This window comes from Ambystoma mexicanum, chromosome 8 (genome assembly GCF_040938575.1).
Source record: "Ambystoma mexicanum isolate Mex_15411 chromosome 8, UKY_AmexF1_1, whole genome shotgun sequence".
In the NCBI taxonomy this organism is placed as follows: Eukaryota; Metazoa; Chordata; class Amphibia; order Caudata; family Ambystomatidae; genus Ambystoma; species Ambystoma mexicanum.
Genome location: NC_090929.1, coordinates 1,573,642,280 through 1,573,659,117, shown reverse-complemented (window position 1 = coordinate 1,573,659,117; position 16,838 = coordinate 1,573,642,280).

Genomic DNA, 16,838 nt, shown 5'->3' with positions numbered 1-16,838 from the left:
GTTCCACTGATGGAAGATCAACGGCCATCGCAAGAGGGGGTCTTGTGGGATGTATCAACCCACTCATCCAAGCCCTGCAACATCACTGTGCATTGCTGGCAGCAGAAACATCATAATGGCTGCTGGAAAGCATGTTGCTCGCTAGAAATCACCAGAAATTGTGCAGTGAAAACCTGAAAGATAGGCCACCATCCACTTTTGCCGATCTTAGTGAGCACAGGAGATCAATGCCAAAAACCACCATTGGGCTACCCACAAAGTAGCCTGAAAACACTTGGAAATAGCACTGCTGATTGAAAAGGAAACACAGAGCTGTTTGAAAATCCGTTTTCTTGATTGTCAAAAATTGCTAAAATCATGGCTCACAAATCACCTAAAAGATCCAACCTCTTTGTTGGGTGTTCCTCATTATTCTACTGCAAGAATCCACATCAATACAATGTCAGCAAGAATCATATGTTCTCAGAACAAAATCCTATTTTAAAGATACTTGATGGAAAGACAGCTGTCAAAATGGGTGCAATACCATTGCTCACCTCTACCAGAAAGCCGGCGTTTTAAAACCATTTGTGTCAAGTTGAACAATTGAACTCAAACTATGCCAAAGAAGAGAATTCCATCAAACTGCCATATAGAGTGCCACACAGTCATTTCATGTTGAAAAAGACTTGATTTAAAGATATGTTGCTTATTTAAGTTTATAAATGTTATTTTATTTCACAAGAAACTATGTTACAATTGATCAGAAAGTAACCTGATGCAATTAAAACTCCAAAAGGCTTGCTTCCCCTGAGAAACCTTCACACCTTGTCATCCCCACCAGAAGGAGGATGTCGCATTGGCATGCTAATCAAGAGGGGAGGAGATTTTCTCTGCAGCCCGGAGAAAGGAACAATAGATGCCATGGACTGAATAGGGAGAGCTAATTTAGGGTGTAACTGACCACAAACTGCTGGCAGGAAACAAGACGTGTGACCCTCTGAGTCAGCCCAGCTCTGGGGGCGGACCAGACTGAGATGTGGATTGAACATTGGAGTAAATGTATGTTTTATAAAAATGCTTATAACAAAGTGTACTGAACTGACAAAAATGTGAAACTTTGAGATTGTGAAAATGAAAAATTCACTCACAGTTTAAGACTAAACTGAACTCCATGCGATGTTCTGAGACTAAACCCCGGAATTTATTCATATTGTAGCTGCAGTATTTTTGCTATGAACATAAGAAATTACAGTAATATGCTCAGAGAGGATATGCATGCATGTATCAAATTTGGTGCAGAATGAATATTGAGAAACCCTCCAAAAGCGTGAAAATTTTGTCATTTCTGAACCCAAGCTCGTAGAAACATGGGACTTGAACAGAAATGTACCTTAAGCAATCTGTCATGTAATTATGTATTCTCAACACCTTGTGTATCTGGGAAATATGTTTTTTGGGAAAAATAGATTTTCTATTAAAAAGCAAAAGGGAGGGATTTCTTTTGGACCATAAACACAGCATCACTCTGACTCATTCTGACACACTGATCCTGTCTCAAATCAGGAGACAGGGAATCATCTAGCCTATCAGATCCCTAGAGGGTTGGGCATTGTAGAATCAGCCTCCCCACCCACTTTGGAAATACATAAATAGGGACTGTGAGGACAGATGCCACACACTTTTCCACTACTCAACTGATTTCTTGGCGCAGCACCCTGCATGAAGACTCCAGACTCCAGATCTAGACCCAAACTCTAGAACCATGAAGCAGAGGCCTAACCCAAAACTGAACTCTTTGCAGCAGGCCTTCAGAATCTTTTGCAAACTGATTCTAACCCCTAAACTTCCATGGGGCCTAACTAAACCATTCAACAGCCTGGCTGAGCTGTTTTGCTTCTAGCTCAGAACTGTATGCTAGAACCAAGATCCAGACCCAGAAAGCAGTGTTGTATCCAGAACCCGTCAGATCTAGTCCAAGAGGCTGTCCAGACCGCAGTGCAGTGCTGAGAGCAGAAACCAGAGTGCCTGAGACCTGTCCGGTGGCGAGTGAAGCCAAACCCTTGACCAGATCTTTGACGAGGCCCATTCCATTCCAAAGCATAGGAGTGAGTATTTAGTCTAGAACTGTCCATAGTCATCTCTTAGTTTAAAGTAATACTATTCCATCCATTCCACTTATCCAGAACTGCATTATAGAATCCTGTGTCCATCCTGAATTCTTCTCATTATATTGTTTGTGATAATTGTAGCAATAATCATCTTCGCGCTGATATTTTCTGAAGAGGGACAAGTGTGTTGATGGACAGAGATCAGAGCGGAGGCGCCCTGTTCTGATGGCTGCCCGTTGAGTGTCTTGCTTCTTCATAGCTCCTTAGTATAAGTCCATATTGATTCCTACTCTTTAAAGCGCGATCTGTCATTTTTCAAATCTTGACTTTATTTCTGAAAAATCTACCTTCACAAAAACCTCCGTAACATTTGAACCACACATCCTAGAACCGATATCTAACTGTCATTTTGAAGCTGAGATCCTAAGCTTTCAAACGGACACCATTTGTCAAAGTAGCTGTTTCTTGTTTCTGACTGCTGAAATTCATTTTCAATCTGATAATCATTCATGAATCATTGCTAGTGTTGACCTGTACCAATCCAAAGTAACTATCACTTATCCTGAATCTCATTTAGCGAATTAAAATCATTTTAGCATATTTTCCCATTTGTTGCAATCACAATCAAAAGTATTTTTTACCTATTTTAAAATCATACCTGTTTCTCTATGCTTGCTGGGGGAAATAGAATTGAACTGCATTGTTGATTAATATTCCTGAAACCTTTGTGCCCTCATTTCCACCTCTTCATATTGCATAGTGGGGGGAGTGGGTAATAACAGGGGAAAGAGTAATCATATTGTCTTTTGATTGAAACCATATCAAGTTTATTTCTGTGCTGCATTCTTTCCCATCTTGCATTTCGTTGAACCATAAAAGTATTCTCTGCTACCTTATCCTTTCTATTCCTACTCCTAAGCGATTAAAGAGATTGTTGATATTGTGATATTACCCATTACTGATTACTGTTCATATTCATAAGTGTGCTATTCAGATATTATTTTATTCATAAAAGTGATATATATATTGTTCAATTCTTCAAATAAACCTTTTAATTTGCAAAACAAACCTACTTCTTGGCTCTGTGAGGTCGGGGAGATTCAAAGAGAGGGGCGTTATATAAGGGTTCATCATCCAGATTTAAAGAACTTTGACATAAAAATACATAAATAGGGGTTCCATTGGGCATGCCAGACTAGGCATTGACTTAGTTGGAGTGCTGTATTTAAATCACTTACACAACTATGGTTTGGAATGGAATATGCCCGTCAAGATTTGGTCAAAGGTTTGGCTGGAATTCACTCGCCACCGGACAGGTCTCAGGTGCTTGGTGCTGCTCTCTGCAAGGCACCCTGGTCTGCACGGCCTCTTGGACTGGATCTGACGGGTGGGTTCAGGGTACAGCTCTGCTCTACTGATCTGGATCTTGGGGTTCTAGCAAGGGTTCTTGGCCAGAAGCAGCAAAACAACTCAGCCAGGCTGTTGGATCAGTTAGGCCCCTTGGAAGTTTAGGGGTTAAATCAGGTTGCAAGATTTTAAAGGCCCGCTGAGAAGGGTTCAGCTTTTTGGGGTGGGCCTCTGCTTCAGGGTTCTGGAGTCTGGATATGGGTTCTGGAGTCTGGATCTTCCTTCAGAGTGCTTCGCCAGTCGATCAGTGATGGGTGAATGTGTGTGTGTCTTGCCTGTCCTCAGCAGTCCCTATTTATCCATTTTCCAAAGGGGTGGGGAGGCTGATTATACTATGCCCAACCCTCTAAGAATCTGATTGGTCAGAGAATTCCCTCTCCCCTGATTGGAGAAGGAACAGAGTGTCATGATGTGTCATCATGTGTCAGAGTGACACTGGGCCTCATTACGACCCTGGCGGAGTGGGATTACGCCAGCGGTATTCGCGGCGGACCCGTCCGCCCCACTACGAGTTCCCGTAGCGCCATGGAGCGTTTTCCGCCTGGTTTTTCCGGGCGGAGAAATCCATGGCGCTACGGGACCTTGTTGTTAATTACGCCACCGTATTTTACGGTGGCGTAATTAACGCCTTCCCCACTCCCATTATACCCTATGGGGCAAAAATGGGAATGGGGAAGGGTAAAATGGGGAATGGGGATTTACCGCCCCGCCAACCTCGGAATGGGGCGGTAAATCCGCCAACCCCCATGGCGCTATCGGCAGCTTTCCGCCGTGCTCCATGGTGCATTTGGCGCCACGATTTCCGCCAGGATCGTAATGAGGGCCACTGTGTTTATGGTCCAGAGAAAAAAATCCTCCCCTTTCTTTCTAACCAGAAAATCTATTTTGCATTAAAAACATATTCACAATCTCCCCAACTTGTTAATATTATATATACACATCACAGATTAATTAAGGCACGTCTCTGTTCAAGTCCCATCTTCATAAGAGTTTTGGTTCCCAAATGACAATTTTTTGCGCTTTTGGTTGGTTTCGCAATGTTAAATCTACACACATTTTTCCCCATACATGTACATACCCTCTGGACATATTCCTGTAAGTTTTCATATTTTTAACATAATCACAGCTGCTACAAAGTCCATATGTTGATAGTTCAGTCTCTGAACATCGCAAAAATTCCAGAGTAGTTTCTACTTGTGAGCAATCTTTTCATTTTAATAATCTCTAAATTCCATATTTTTTGCCAGTTCGGTACAATTCTTTTATAAGACTTTTCCAAAACAATATTTTCTGTGCTCTCTGAATACACACAATGGTTTGCCTCTGCCTCCAAGGTCTTGGCTAGCATTTCCATTCAGTTCAAGAGAGTCCTTTGTCTGCTAGCAGAACAACAGGCCAAAGTCCCCCTCCCAGTTCCTTTCACACCAGCCTGCCAGTTGCTTAGCAGAGAGCAGGTGGAAGAATTTCTTTGTTGGGTAAAAGGGTGTGGAATGTCTTTGAAGCCCAGTGTAGTTGGCTTTACTCACTTTGAGAACCAAGTTTAACAGTTTTGTCCTAAAATACAAATTACATTTTTAACAAACATCCACAAATCTCTTAATTTCAGCCTTCTTAAAATATAGGGATTGAATTATAGCAACCCATCTTGCTTTTGATAGGAAGTCTCTCCTTTGGCATATTTTGATTCAATGTACAACTTTAAAATGTCAGGTTTGGAGATCTCCAGCTTCTGACAGAGGGGAGTAACGGTACTGCGTCCCTTTTTGACATATTTCTTTCAAGCAAGCATCTTTAAATGTGGATTTTGTTCTGATAAAATATGTTTCTGCTAACATTGTGCTCAGGTGATTTCTTTACATACAGTGATGTTTCACACCCAACAAGAAAGTTGGATCTCTTGTGATGTTTCAGAACCATGATTTTTGCACTTTTCACAGCCAAGGAAAAACGGATTTTTAAAGCAGCTCTGTGTTTCCCATGCAATGATTTTGCTCTGTGGGCAGCTAAATGATGAGTTTTGGCATTGGTCTTCTGTGTTACCACTGACATGGGCACAAGTGGATTGGCGGCCTATTTTTCAGGTTCTCCTTCGCACTTCTGGGTGATTTTTAGCAAACACCATGCTTTCCGGCGGCCATTTCTGATGTTTCTAATGCAAGCAATGCACAGTGATGTTGCAGGGCATTGACTAGTGGGTTAGAACATCCCACACTGCATAAATCCCAAATCCAAGCGCAACTCTTGGTATGATTCCGACCTTGCCACCCTTAAACTCAAGTGTAGGATGGTGGAGAAGAAGTGGAGGGCATCAAGCGCACCCCCTGACAAAACTGGCCTGCCGCCTGCTCCAAATGCAGTACAGACTCTCTGTCCTCTCTAAGAAGATAGCCTGCACCCAAGCCTGCATATCTGCATCATCTAACAACGCGGCCGTACTTTTCAAAATCTGCAAGGAGCTGGTCATTCCAGCTGCAGTCTCTACCTCTCCTTTTCCCTCCCAGGCCCTCTACACTCCCTTGGCCTCTCATTTCACTATTAAAACTCAGGACATCCTGTCCACCCCCTCTTCCTCTACCTCCTCTTCCTCCTCCTCCTCAACCACTCCTGGCCTGTCTGAGGCCGTATCTCCACCTCCTTTCCCCTGTTCACCCCTGACAATGTTTCTAGACAAGTCCGATCTATGAAAGTCTTGTCAAAGCAAGTTCTCCCCTGCTCATCCAGAACCATCAAGGACAACGTTTCTCCAGCTTTGGCCGATTTTTGCAATCACTCCTTTGCTACTGGAACTTCACCTCCCTCTCCCCCTTAAGCTCTGACACCCCTTTCTAAAGAAGCCCTTGTCCAATCTTTCCTCTCTGATTAACTATCTCCCGATCTTGATCACGCCTTTCTTGGGCAAACCTTTGGAAAAGATGGCCATCTCCCAGCTTAATCTACATACTGAATTTGTTGGTTGCCTCCATGATCAGTCTGGCTTCAGAGCTGCCAGAAGCACGGAAACTGCTCTCCTGAACACCTGCGATGAGACTTGCTCTCCAATCTTGACTAATGTACATTCTCCTCGATATATCCTCTGCTTTTGATGCAGTCAACCATGCCATCCTTCTCAATCGCCTCTGCGACAACCTTGATATTCCTGATCAGGCCCTGGCCTGGTTGACATCCTTTCTCACTGACCGACCCTCTCAGGTCTGACTGGGATCTTTCCTCTCTTCTATCTCTCTCTCTACTCGTGGTGTTCCCCAGGGGTCTAACCTCTCTCCCTGGCTCTTCAACCACTACCTGGCACCTCTTGCCCACTGCATCAGTACTTTCTGTTCCAATTTTCAATGTTATGTGGATGACTCAGTGTCATGATTCCTGCCCCTCATGTCCCCAGCCCTCCAAGATGTCAGGCTGGAGCCAGGCCGCGATCACCTACATGGCCCTCAAGGGCCTCTCCATCCCTCCAAAGACCCACTTGGAGTCAGACTTGGCGCTTGTGGCACCAGACTCACTCACTTCCATAGGATAACATTGGGGAATGGACTGGTAGTGCATTGGCGGGGACAAGATGAATGCCCCCACATATTTCGGTTCCCAGAACTGCATGTGCAGTCTAGTCTTTTGGGTGTGGTTCAGCCCAGAGACACCTGGGATACCTAGAGACTATTTAAGCCACGCCCAGGCTGAGAAACATGCGTTGTGTTTTCTGCACCTGCAGCGTACCACTCACCGTGTTCGGATCGGTCTCCAGTTGGCCTGCATCTTTCTTCTACGCTCAGCTCCTGCAAGAACAAGAACACCGTTAGGAACAGCCTTACCTTGTGGCGCTTCTGCCCATCATTCATCGCTCCTTCTGTTCTGCGGGCATCTTCGGCGGTGTCATTCCCATCCCAGCATGCCGCTTCCTAAGGAAAAGGGAAAAGAACAGAAAAAAGGCATTAGTAAGCATTCAGCAAATCTTTGCTTATTTTTAAAGACTGTACGAGCTTCAAACGTTTACCTGAATCCCAGCCGCTCTGGGGGAACTCTGTCTCTGGAACTTCTCACCCATCTGCAAGAGGGAAAATACACTCCAGGTTAGCGTGGTAACATCTAGAGGCGCCGCATACCGCGCTTACTCACCGCATTTCTTCTTCATAACCGGCATCCACACTGAAAACGTCGCGGCACCTAAAAGACACATAAAAAGAACTCAGTTCAATACAAATACGAAAGGGTCGCATTGCGCTCTCACTCACCTTCAGCGCTACTCATCTCAGCAGCACGTCGCCATCCCAGGACGCCGGCCATCATCTAAGGAAGGAAAGGAATGAAGTCAGAGAACTGTTCAAAAGACTCATTATAATTATCTGTCAGACTCTTGCCAGTGAAGTAACTAGGCAGCAACGAGCCCGCATCAATCAACGCGCCCCTGCTCTGAAAGCGGGACGGAGAGCACACTTTCCAAGAAAACAAGGTGAGCTGTGGATCAATGGGAAGGGTTGGACCCCGGGGAAAAAGGGGTTCAAGCACACAGAGACAATAGGGAGTTAAACTCTACCAATCCTGTGTTTCAGGCCTAGTCTCCAGTCGAGTAGACTCCAGGGAGGGGATCGAGGTTGTAAGAGGTCAGAACAGGCTGAGTGATGTCCCAGTGGATACCAGGTGAGCGTTACACTCAGCTCTCTTTCAAGCTCCTATCAGCCACCTCTGCTTCTTCTCTCATACCAGACTGTCTGGCTGCCATTCAGGAATGGCTTGCCCCCAATGATCTCTGCCTTAATGTCAGTAAGACTGAGATCCTCCTAATTGGGACACCCGCTCCCTCCTTTCCCCCCTCTCTCTCTGGCTGCCCACTCTGGGCCCTCTTCCTGCTCCTTCCATATTCAACTCCACCCTCTCCCTCACTCCTCACATCTCTGACATCTCTAAGAAGTCAAACTATCAGCTGCACCTCCTCAGAGGTAGCCATCCTTTTCTCACTTTCCCCAAGAAGCTCACTGTCTCTAGAGCTCTGGTCCTCTCTAGGATGAACTATCACAACAGCCTCTTTCTAAATCTTCCTGCCTCTACTCTTCGACCTTTACAACTTATCCAGAACAGGACTGCGAGATTTGTCCTTGGCATCAAGCCCAGCTATCGTATCTCTCCAGCTCTGAAATCTCTTCACTGGGTCGATGTGGCTGCAAGGGTCACGTTCAAGACTCTCTGCATCGTCCACAAGCCTTTCTGGGGAATGGGACCACTCTACCTCCAACATTCTCTTCCAAAACATCTTCCTTCTCGAGATCTCTGCTCATCTACCTCCAACTCTCTGAGGGTCAGACGCTTTTACAGCTGTCCACTTGGACACCGCTGCTCCTCTTCGCCGGGTTGCACTTCCCGAGTTCCGACTCAGGATCGGGACTTCCAACATGGAGGTACCCGAGACTGCGAGCAACGCACCAGTTGTTCGCGTTCACCGGACTGCGCGGGTAGCCCCGCCCCCGACTTCCGGGATGGAATATCCGCCAGCTGGAGCTTCAGTCCTACGCGTTGCTTCTCTCCTTAGAGTCGCGCTGCGCATCGTGAGTTCGCCCTCTTCTACCTTCTAATTCAGCTATCAATGTTAGCCTGACTACTATTCCACCTTTCACTTACTTATTCTTTGTTCTGGCTCCTAGAAATCTCTGTTGCTATCCTCATCCTGTAGACGATACCTTCCTGTTGTCACAGCCACGTCCACCGGTAGTTATTCGCCATCTTCTAGCCTTGAGCCCGGTATTCTCGCGGAGGTCTCGCTCTCTTCTAATCTTGTTCTTTGTATTTACGCCCATTAGGACGCAACCTCAGACCTTCCATTCTGCCTCCGGTTTTTACTTGTCATAGCCTCTTATTCAGTGTTCACCCATATCTCCCTGGGGCTAAATCCTGTGGGTAAGATTCTTTCCCTTTCTTACGATTTCTTTTCTGAGCTGAATCTTAAAAGTTCCCTAATCTGTTATATTTGACTATAGGCTCCAGGTCTGCATTTTCCCTTCAGAGTTTAATACCGAAGTCTAAATGAGATTAGGTCTGTCAGGGTAAGCCTTCTTATCTTACTCTTCTCTTTCGATATTGGATCTCTGGAACCATACTTACCTTACCTCTACTCTTTTCACCCAGAATTCTACCTGACAAGACTAAAGACTACTTTCCAACAGGCGTGAACCTTCAACAGCCGTTGCAGGAATCCTCGCTCCCCAGCAGCTCATCGCGGGGTTTTTTCCCTTCGGGGTTTCCCCTGGGACCTCCCCTTCAGCCTAGCCTCTTGGCAGGGTTTGAGAGGGGTTTCCAAGTAATTCCCTCTGTCTTCTATCCCGAGAGGGCTGACTGAAGAGAAGGTAGGTGTCATTCACAATTGCCAAAGGATAATCTGCTTTCTAGAGCATTATTTTTATAAATTTATTACAGTAAGCAACGCCAAGCTGACCTTGATAATCATCCTTATCTCTGGCATTTGTGAAGGACTACCTCCGTTATGGATCAACAGATCCAGCAACTTATAGCTGCTGTGCAATCCCTGACATCAGAGGTACAAAATCTGAAACAAGAGAATGCTAACCTTCGGCAGGCTCAACAGCAATCTCAGCAACAGACTGCGCAGCTGGCTTCCCAACAGGCAACAGCCAGCAGGGTTCCTCATTGCTCAGAAGTTCCCCCTGGTCCCCTTCCAGGGGGTCAATTTGATGGCAATACCCATAAAATAAAAGAATTTCTAGATGCCTGCGCAGTTCAATTCGTGTTTAAAGCAGCCTTCTTTCATACTGATCGGGACAGAGTAGGGTATATGATTTCGCAGATGGTGGGACCCGCTTTAGCCTGGGCCACTCCTTTGGTCACAACCAATAACGCCATATTCGACTCACATACTGCCTTCTGTAACAGCATCAGATCTATGTTTGGTAGGCAGGAGATTCGAATAGCAGCTCAAGAACAACTACTAGATCTCAGACAAGGTAATCAGGACATCTTGACCTACATCACTAGATTCAAACAGATTGCCAGCGAATCTACGTGGTCAGATGATGCCCAGGTTACTCTTTTTCGGAGAGGTTTATCTGAAGATCTAAAGGATGAAGTGTCTAGGGTGCCTCGCCCCACGTCATTGACTGAATTTATCGCCTTAGTCATGCAGATTGACTATAGGATAAAGGAACGGAGCAGTGAACGGCGCAAAGGAAAGCCCACAACTCGTCCATTTTCCTCTGCCCCTCCTACACAAAGAGGAAGCTCTAATGAAGAACCTATGCAGTTGGAGTCAGCTAGCCGAGGGCCTTTATCTCCTGAAGAGAGATCCCGTAGAAGAACTCAGGGATTGTGTATGTATTGTGGCTCAAATACCCACATGGTCCAGGAGTGTCCTATCACTCCCCCGAGGCTGTCGGGAAACGCCAACTCCCGGTCGTAGGAGGAACCACGGTCCGGGATTCTAATGTATCTTTAGGTTCCTCTTTAAACATACCAGCTTCACAAGGGAGCCAGCATTCTCACTCTCTAATGTTGGTTCTACATATCACTTTTTCATGTGGTTCCCAGAAGTTGACCGAGATTCCAGCACTTATAGACAGCGGCGCAGCCAGTAACTTTGTTGATGAAATTTGGGCTAGACAACATCAGTTACCTTTAGTTTCAAAAGGCGAAGCTATCCCGGTGGAGAGTGTAGATGGTAGCCTGCTAACTTCCGGGCCAATTGTCAACCAAACCAGTCCGTTAGCTATGTCTATCGCTACACACAAGGAAGTCATTACCATGGATGTGATACGAACTGCCCATTACCCTGTTATCCTAGGACTACCTTGGTTGCGGAGACATAATCCCTATATTAATTGGGCAGCAGGTTCACTCTTTTTGGGTTCTGAGTTTTGCCTCCATAACTGTTTGGGAAGAACTAGCACGAAATGTCATCCACAACTAGAGGAGAACAGACAAGTCACTATTATCGGGTCTGTAATCGGTCTTCCCCTCGAGTACCAAGAATTTTCTGAGGTCTTTTCCTTCTTCGATTTCTCCTTACTTCCTCCTCATCGCAGAGACGATTGTGTAATTGATCTTATCCCAGACCAGCCTTTACCCTTTGGAAGGATGTACATACTTTCCTCTTCAGAGAAGCTCGCTCTTAGGGAATACCTTGACCTCAATTTACGAAACGGACTCATTACCGAATCTACATCTCCAGCGGCCGCTTCACTATTATTTGTGCCCAAGAAGAACACTTCAGAACTCAGACCCTGTATAGATTTCAGGGGATTGAACAAGATCACTATTCCAGACAGATATCCGGTGCCCTTAATTCCTGATATCTTAGAGGCTGTAAAAGGAGCCCGCATTTATACAAAGTTGGATTTAAAGGGCGCTTATCATCTGATCCGGATTAGAAAGGGAGACGAATGGAAGACGGCTTTCCGGACACCTTTTGGCCATTTTCAATACCAAGTTATGCCCTTTGGATTGTCCAATGCCCCGGCCGTTTTCCAGCGATTTATGGACCACCTATTTTCGGATCTATTATTACACACTGTCATCGTCTACCTAGATGATATTCTGATCTTCTCTAAGGAATCCTCTGAACATCAAACCCATGTCCGAGAAGTGATATACAGACTCCAGAACAATCACTTGTTCTGCAATTTGGAGAAATGTTTCTTCCACCTGTCCCAGGTGACCTATCTGGGTTATATCCTTTCAGCACAAGGTATCGCAATGGATCCAGACAAGGTAAAGGCAGTCCAGAATTGGGCTAATCCTCGATCTATTAAGGAGATTCAACGTTTTGTGGGATTCTCAAATTTTTATCGTCGGTTTATCCCAAATTTTTCGGCCCTTACTCAGCCTTTAACCAATCTTTTGAAAAAAGGAGTTCCATATGTCTGGAATGAGGAAACTCAAAAGGCCTTCGATACCTTAAAAAAGAGGTTTACATCAGCACCCATACTTATGACGCCTGATCAATCACGCCATTTCATTCTCGAAACGGATGCCTCTAAGTACGCCTTGGGTGCTGTTCTTCTACAAGAAGATGATCAAGGGATAGAACGGCCCATTGCTTATTTGTCCAAAACCCTCGCTCCAGCAGAATTGAATTATACCGTTCTCGAGAAGGAGCTATTGGCAATCAAAAAAGCTTTCGAGGAGTGGAGACACTTGTTGTTGGGAGCTCAGTTTCCTGTAGAGGTTCGTACCGACCATCAAAACCTAAGGATTCTTCAATACGCCCAGACCTGCAACAGTCGTCAGGCCAGATGGGCTCATTTCTTCTCCCCTTTCAGGATCTTATTCTCTTTCATTCCCGGAAGAAACAATTTGCAAGCGGATGCCTTGTCACGAAAGGAGACCTCTTTTCAATGTCCAGTCAAACCAGAACCCATTTTTCCCCGCGGTATTCTTAGCGTTGAAAAGAAATATAAATCTACAGATTTTCTCAAACGCTTGGAATTAAGTTCTGTACCCTCTGTCCTAAAAAGGCTGACCAAGAAGGAGTTGGATCTCCTGTCTAAAAAGGACGGTTGCTATTTTCATGGGAAACAGGTCTATGTACCCACTAAATCCTTACAAAAGGAGGTTCTTTCTATGTGCCACGACTCAAAATCCGCAGGACATAAAGGTAATGTGAATACCCGCGAATTAATCTCCCGATACTTTTGGTGGCCATTAATGCGGAATGATATTTTCACATACATCAGGTCTTGTCCGGTTTGTTTGCAAAATAAGAGCCCCAGACATTCACCCTTTGGAACTCTGGTAAAGATGCCAATACCTACACGGCCTTGGCAAATCATTTCAACAGACTTCATTGTGGAGTTACCTATCTCCGAAGGATGTTCAACTATTATGGTTGTTGTCGATTCATTCACCAAACTGGTTCATTTTCTCCCTTTCACTGGTCTTCCCTCGGCGGCTCAAATGGCTCGAACCTTCATTTCCCGTATCTTCTGCCTCCATGGTCTACCAGAGACTATAATTTCGGATAGAGGTTCTCAATACACGTCCAGATACTGGAAGCAGGTCTGCCAAATTTTGGGTATCACTCGGGCGTTGAGTTCCGGTTTTCACCCACAAACCAACGGTCAGACCGAGAGATTGAATCAGACCTTAGAAGGATACCTTCGGAGTTATATATCAGCAGCACAAGACAACTGGTTGGGTTTGTTACCAATGGCTGAATACGCTTATAATAATGCACATCATTCAGCGATTAAGACCTCTCCCTTCTTTTGTTCCTATGGATTTCACCCTGCCTCATTTCCTGACAAAAGGTTTTTGGATGACAAATGTCCGGACGTGAAGGTTCTTCTGGAGAAGATACACCAGGGTCAACACGCAGCCTCTCAGGCACTCAGGACTGCTCAAGAAAGAACAAAGAAGATGGCTGATCGTCTCCGATCTAAAGCTCCGGTAATACAACCTGGAGACCTGGTGTGGTTATCTTCCCGATTTCTGCCGAGACATCTTAGACCTTCCAAATTCTCACCTAAATTTATGGGTCCTTTTCGGGTGATTTCGGCAATAGGAGCTGCAGCCTTTAAACTGAAACTACCCAAGACCTGGGCACGGATACACCCAGTCTTCCATGTCTCTCAGCTAAAACCTGACATTAGAAGCAATTTCCATCCGGTGGTGTCTTCTCGTCCCCCTCCAGTTATGCTTGATACCAATGCAGAGTATGAAGTCTCAGAGTTGTGTGATTCACGTATTCACCGTGGAAAATTGCAGTACCTAGTGGATTGGAAGGGCTACACCCCTGCTGATCGTACTTGGGAATCTGAATCCAGTATCCATGCTCCACGACTAATCAGAGAATTTCACAAGAAACATCCTGGCAAACCAGGGGGTAGTAACTTTAAGAGGGGGCATACTGTTACAGCTGTCCACTTGGACACCGCTGCTCCTCTTCGCCGGGTTGCACTTCCCGAGTTCCGACTCAGGATCGGGACTTCCAACATGGAGGTACCCGAGACTGCGAGCAACGCACCAGTTGTTCGCGTTCACTGGATCGCGCGGGTAGCCCCGCCCCCGACTTCCGGGATGGAATATCCGGCAGCTGGAGCTTCAGTCCTACGCGTTGCTTCTCTCCTTAGAGTCGCGCTGCGCATCGCGAGTTCGCTCTCTTCTACCTTCTAATTCAGCTAGTAATGTTAGCCTGACTACTATTCCACCTTTCACTTACTTATTCTTTGTTCTGGCTCCTAGAAATCTCTGTTGCTATCCTCATCCTGTAGACGATACCTTCCTGTTGTCACAGCCACGTCCACCGGTAGTTATTTGCCATCTTCTAGCCTTGAGCCCGGTATTCTCGCGGAGGTCTCTCTCTCTTCTAATCTTGTTCTTTGTATTTACGCCCATTAGGACGCAACCTCAGACCTTCCATTCTGCCTCTGGTTTTTACTTGTCATAGCCTCTTATTCAGTGTTCACCCATATCTCCCTGGGGCTAATTCCTGTGGGTAAGATTCTTACCCTTTCTTACGATTTCTTTTCTGAGCTGAATCTTAAACGTTCCCTAATCTGTTATATTTGACTATAGGCTCCAGGTCTGCATTTTCCCTTCAGAATTTAATACCGAAGTCTAAATGAGATTAGGTCTGTCAGGGTAAGCCTTCTTCTCTCTTTCGATATTGGATCTCTGGAACCATACTTACCTTACCTCTACTCTTTTCACCCAGAATTCTACCTGACAAGACTAAAGACTACTTTCCAACAGGCGTGAACCTTCAACAGCCGTTGCAGGAATCCTCGCTCCCCAGCAGCTCATCGCGGGGTTTTTTCCCTTCGGGGTTTCCCCTGGGGACTCCACTTCAGCCTAGCCTCTTGGCTGGGTTTGAGAGGGGTTTCCAGGTAATTCCCTCTGGCTTCTATCCCGAGAGGGCTGACTGAAGAGAAGGTAGGTGTCATTCACAATTGCCAAAGGATAATCTCCTTTCTAGAGCATTATTTTTATAAATTTATTACAGACTCTTCTCCAAACAGAAAATTGGGGTCAGATCTATCTCCTCGGCTGGGGCCTCCCTCTGGAACAGCCTCCCTGCTTCTCTCAAATGGGAGCAGGACCACCTCCGGTTCTAGAAGCAACTCAAGACCTTCCTTTTAGTTTCCGCTTTCTCTCTTCCTCTCCCCTGCTGATGCACCTGACTGCTCCGGGCACTGGTCACCCTCTGAACCCGGGCCCAGGCTCCAACATGTCCAGTTGCCCTTGCACTGCCTTCAGGCTCCCCAGCACTTAAGGGTCTGTATCTGCAACCCTACAGTCCCATCTCTCTGCACTTATGAGCCACCCGGTGCCTGCATTTGTGAATTAACTGCACTTTCCTCTTGCCCCCCCCGTCACTTCTCACCTTCCCTCTTCTCCGCACTTGCGCGATTTGAATGACAAGGCAAAGTAAGATTTTGTCCTCCCTTTGTTTCCCCCTCCTTGTCTTGTCGTGCCTAGAAACACTTGTGTACCAGTGTGTTATAAATGCCACATCATATCAAAGTATGGAAGGTATTCTAAAAAAGCACTATACAGGTATTGGCGGAGATGCCAAGAAAAGCTAGTGGACCTTACGGGCCCTCCAGCTAAAATAATGGAAATGGCCTGAAAAGCTAAAGAACATGGCACCCCGGTTGACCCAGAAGTGCTCATGGAGTGGACTCAAGGGCCATATGTATGACAGGGAATGTGAACTGTGCTATTTTGGCAGAGAGGCGTAAAAGCGTACTAATAAAGATGGATTCCAAACTGGCCCACTTGGTCACGTCAAACCTAGGAGCAAAAGCGGAAGGGCTCCTATTTGGTGATACTTTTGTCAAAGAGGTGAATAGATTTATGAATACGTATACAGCACTAGATAAGGCCCCACTATTGAAGAAGGGCTTTAGTGCCAAGCTTTTCGACAGGGCTGGTTGGGGCCGCACATCCAGCCGTTTTCTCCACCAAAGGTTCCATGGAGGACGTGGAGGAAACAACAGAGGCATGGAGTGGAATTCGTATCCCTTCTTCCCTTCCCGTGGGAGAGGTGGAAGCAGTAGATGATGGAGAGGTCGAAGCAGTTGGCATCCCCTACAGGTGATCAAGAAAGTGCAACAGGGGCCGATTGGGGGTAGGCTAGCGCTATGCATAGAAAAGTTGCGCAAACTGACAACAGATGCATGGGTATTGTAAACAGTGCAAAGTCTCCAGTTAGGGTTTCTGACACAACCGTATCAAGTGCGCCCTCCTCCCCTGATCAGGCTTGCAGTGCATGAAACACAGCTAATGGATGCAGAAGATGTGAAGAATGCCATAAGAGCAGTGGTCCCACAGGACGACTGCTTTATCAGCAATGTTGTTTTAGTTTGGAGAAAGGATACGATCAGACCAGTGATACATTTGAAAGCACTC